We start from the raw sequence: 4,965 nt of genomic DNA, 5'->3' as shown, positions 1-4,965 counted from the left end.
ATTAATCATGCGTAATTAGGCGCATCAGGAGGCTGATTGGTCACAGTATTCGTGGAATTCATCAAAACTACATGTGTTCACCTTTCACACATTAAAATGTATGTGCATGTAAATGTCTTTGAGTGATGTGTTTTCAAACACCTGTGTGGTCGATTAACCTGGACAGATGAAATCAACCTTTTTTAATCAACTTGTCGTCTGTGTCTTGCTGTGCTTTGTGCACGACTACAAAAAAAGGACACGCAATAATATTAAAAAAAAAAACAATGCTTTGTCTGCCTGCTGCCTGATAATTACAAAATTCAAATAAATAAATAGCCATCCTTGCTCCAGCTAAATGTGCCATCAAGAGGTCAGCTCAGACAACAAGTAAATCTTTGATTATGTTAGACTGACCCCCACCACACAACACAACCACACAGACAAAACCAAAACCACCTGCTCACTAATCATCTAAATGAGCTTTGTTCCTCCACTTTCAGTCCTGTCTTGTCCTCATTCCCTCAGCATTTCTTTTAAATTCATTACACACATACACATAGTACATGGACAATGAAAAGGCTGACTGAACATATTGGCACTGCACATCACAACTTGCAGTTCCACAATACAATCACAACAGTCGAAGAAAAGTTTGTGAAGTGAAAACAAATTTTAAAATGTTTTAAATCATAAAAATATGTGACACAGGAGAGAATTTGACACACCTAATGATCTCTGATCTGTTCATCAGACTAATCATTAACAATTATATTTATACAGATACACTTTATGATTGGGGGTTTAAGGTACGACAACTGGGAAAGGTTTTGAAAAATATTTGTGATGCATTTTGAATGCTATGTTTCAGTCCATCCCTTTGCCCTCAAAATGTGCTTTTCCCTTTTTACCATTTAATTTATCTTAATTTTTAACATAATTCAGTTTCTGATTGCCTGTTTCTAGTCCTTCTTATACATAAAAATGGAAAAAAAAAAAAAAAATTCTCAATTTTTTGTGTACAAAGCATGAACATTATCTGCATTAAATGTGTAATTTCACTAAATTTCTTCAAACTATATACACAAAAGCACATTACTGTCAGCTAGAGCCAGCTCCACCGTGGATCAAGCGTCTCACTAAGCATCACTACAGTATATTGGTTGTTAAAGTGAATGATAAGAATTTCTCATGTAGCAGCCTGTTGGCATTTCTCACATCTGTCTATCTAATCTTTTAGCTACAGCTGTCCCAAACTGCTTTAAAGACAAGAAAATCAAATGTGAAATGCTAGTGGAAGGTACGCATCATTCTGAACTGCCTTTACTGTAGGTTATGACCCTGAGATGTCATTAGCAGTTCTCACTGACAGTGAGGAGGCACAGCATGGACAGGATCAGGAAATCCAAAGAATTAGGAGTTAGAGATTTGTTCCAAATTTATTCCCAATCTTAAAGGTGTGTCATTTAAGTTTTTTGGTTCTACTTTCATGTTAACTTGAATGTCAAGTTCACGTCTGCACAGAACTTTTCCTCCGAGGTGAATCACCTTCCCGCTGTCTCCATCTCTGCCCAGTCTTTGATCTATTACCCTCTTGTGGAAGCCAGCTTGTCACACCTCAGTGACCATCATGTAAATGAAGATTTATTGCCTGCACTGTCTTTCCAGACCTCTGTATGACTACTTTTGTTTGGCAGGTGTTTTAAAGTTCAACTGTTTGCATTGCTCAAGAGCCAAAAGAGCAGATCAAATCAATAACATTCCAAATTTTAAATTTTGCTAAAATATTTTCCATGATTTGCTATTAATATGCCACCAGTCTCTCTGCAGCGGCACTGAAATTCTATTACACTTGACAAAACAGTTTTGCATGAACACCTACAACCTCACATGGTTATTCTGAGTCAGTTCAATTTCAAACCTCAAAAAGTAATAATATTCAAGAAATCACCATAGATTACAACATTGCACTCCTGTGGTAAATGTAGTTTTATGGCACTGATGTTTTCAACCTCATTCTGTTGACAGACAACACAATCCCATCTCATCCCTCCCTTCAATTACATGTTTACCAGGCTACCACCAGGGCAGTGACCTGTGGAATTGGCTGGTCTTGCTGTTTCACTGAAGGCTTAGGATTGGATGGGAATGAAAGACCATGGGGGAAATCTTGAGAAGCGCTGGCAACTGAAGGACAGTCCTGAAATGGACAAGTTAGTGGTCATTCCTTCAGCACTCTATTATGTGTGGAGGTGGTGAGAATAGGAAAAACCCTTGCACACATTTTTTTCCACAGTAGCTAGTGGTGCATTGATCCACTGGAAGTGCACTAGAAGTAGAAAAGGCCCAACGGTAATTTTACAGAAAAAAATTTTAATTTGGTGACAGATAGCTTGGTAAACATGACTTTAATAATGTCCCTTATTAAATATTATATACTGTATTAAATATTAAGGCACACATAATACTATATTTACTTCATATATACTTTAAGTATACATATACTTCAGTTTCCCTAAATGTGCAAACGTAGCTTAGCATAACATAACACATTAACACAGCTAATTAGGCAAGGCAGACCTGTCAAGCTTGGGTTTTTCAAAACAAACTAAGCTAACTAGCTTACTACCTACAGTAGCAATCAAGAGTTACGTCCAAAGCCAAGGAGCATATCATAGTACATTATTTTGTGAAGTTACAAAACACAATAAAAAAGCCCTGTTCAAGATAGCACATTCATCCTGTGTGGAAGTTGCTGTATGCTACCCTATCAGAGCATAGGCTAATGTTAGCGGGTCTGTCCCCTTGTTGAAGTTTACACTCCAGCAACCCCGGCCAAACTTGTGTTTCGACACAGCGTTACATTCGCTTCACACATTGGTTAATCTACATCATTAAAAGCCTTTTCTTTTGTAATGTTAAAAATGAAACATACAAACAATAATTCAAAAATTAACTAAAGGGCACAGGGGATTAGCGAATAATCACTTTGTATTAAAGCCTTTGTAATCTGTTTCAAGAACCTCCACATGCTCACCAGCTTCATCTCCTTTCATACTTTCCTTTCTCAGTTTGTCAGCACATGAGACACAAAGCTATTCTCGTGCAGGTTGGATTATGAAATTCTTCTTTTCCTGGTGGACAATACAAAAAGGTGGCCCTGTTTATTTCACTTCCCTTGCTCCAGATCACCTGCAGTGTGCAGAAACACCCTCCAGCTCTCAAGCTTTTGTGTTGGTGTGTGTGAGTGTACTTGCAATAACATCCTGTGACTTATTTAGGTGACTTTGGACATGTGTGCTACACTCTGGTCCTCCACTTGATGTTCAACTAGAATACACAAAACAGTTTGGAAACTCAGCATTAAATTGTATTCCTGAGGCTTTCTATATCTGCTGTTGGACACTCTATACAGACTTCTCCTGGGATTTGAATTGAAATATTAGACTATATACAGACACCTTCATACAAAATATACACATTGCCTCTAAGAATTGTGTATTCAAGGAGCATCCATGGTGCATTTAAAGTTCTCTCACAGACCTGTGTGGTTATCACAAGTAGAAAGAGACATTAAAAAAGGGGGGATTTTGTGTACTGTGATTTCAAAGCATAAGGTTACATGCAGTAACAACCAAACAAACATTTCAGCCTCTGCTCTGAATGAAATTCTAATACCATCCACACAAGGCATTTGAGATCACATACCCACTTTGAACATCTAATTTAACAGACTGGTATATGTATATGGCACTGGAGCAAAGGTTTGTCTCAAAGGTTGCGAGTCGGGGTTCTATATCTTGCATTGTAACATCAAATACAGCCATGAACAACAATATCTGGGTTTATGCCAATAATTACAACCTCTGGGAGAATAAATGTTTTACGATGATCTCACTGTATTTAAACAAGAACTCTATGTAAAAACAGTTGGGTTGTCTAACTACCTCTACATATTAACCACTATTAATGTCACATTTCTCTATGAAGTTCATTATGGATTTAGCAGTATGACAACCAAGTGAGTGTAAAGGCTAGTGTAAGTGTAGTTTTAATATCAGTCACATTGCACATTCCCAAATTATGCCTAAAACGTTGATGTCAAAATGTTTTTTTCCCTTTATATTTTTCTTATATTTTCTTAGTTATGCCAAAAGTAGAAGTCGTGTAAATGTATAAATGTGTAAGGATGAATTTAATAAGTGACAAAATTGTTAACTTGTAATGTAAAAGCCTGCAATAAAGTAAAATAATAAAAATAAAAATAAATTTAAAAAGGTGATGTCATACCACACTGCATTCTGTTGTACTTTTGGAAACTCATTCCTCAAGGATATATTGACTGACTATGCCTGAGCATTCAATGAGAAGTGCTAATTATTGGAGAGCCTTGTGTTATTAAGGAGAGTAGTAATGGTGTTCCTGAGGTGAGGGTGTGTGCTTTCACAAAAGGACATTATCATATGAATGCAAAGAATGTACAGAGGATGCATGTTTAGAGTACGGTGCAGTTATGGGCAAGGTTTTTACCATTTGCGTGTCCTTGTGTTGAGAAGACAAACTAGAAAGCAAGTTGAATGATGTCAACTTCATTTAGATTTCACAACATCTGTATGCCTCTTTTAGTCATTTAGAAATGACATAATGTTGTTACAATGTATTACACATCTTTTGAGTACCAGAGCAGAGAGATGTGCTGCCTGCAGTTGTATGCAATAGTTTGAAAATATGTAAACACAGCCTCTCTAGGATATGGAACATAAACACAATATTTTCAGCAAACATTAACACATAGATACTTTTATAATAAATTGAACAAAAATGAAAACATCATTGTGGCATATGCAAAAGTTTGGGCACTCTACATACTCAGTACTTAGTAAAATCCCCTCTGGCAGATATCACAGCTTGCAAACACTTTTTGTAGCCCAGCTAAAAGTCTTTCAGTTCTTGTATTTGGGATTTAAAGGTAAAAGGCAATATTAT

Source organism: Thunnus thynnus, chromosome 14 (assembly GCF_963924715.1).
Source record: "Thunnus thynnus chromosome 14, fThuThy2.1, whole genome shotgun sequence".
In the NCBI taxonomy this organism is placed as follows: Eukaryota; Metazoa; Chordata; class Actinopteri; order Scombriformes; family Scombridae; genus Thunnus; species Thunnus thynnus.
This window is presented reverse-complemented; position numbering follows the sequence as displayed.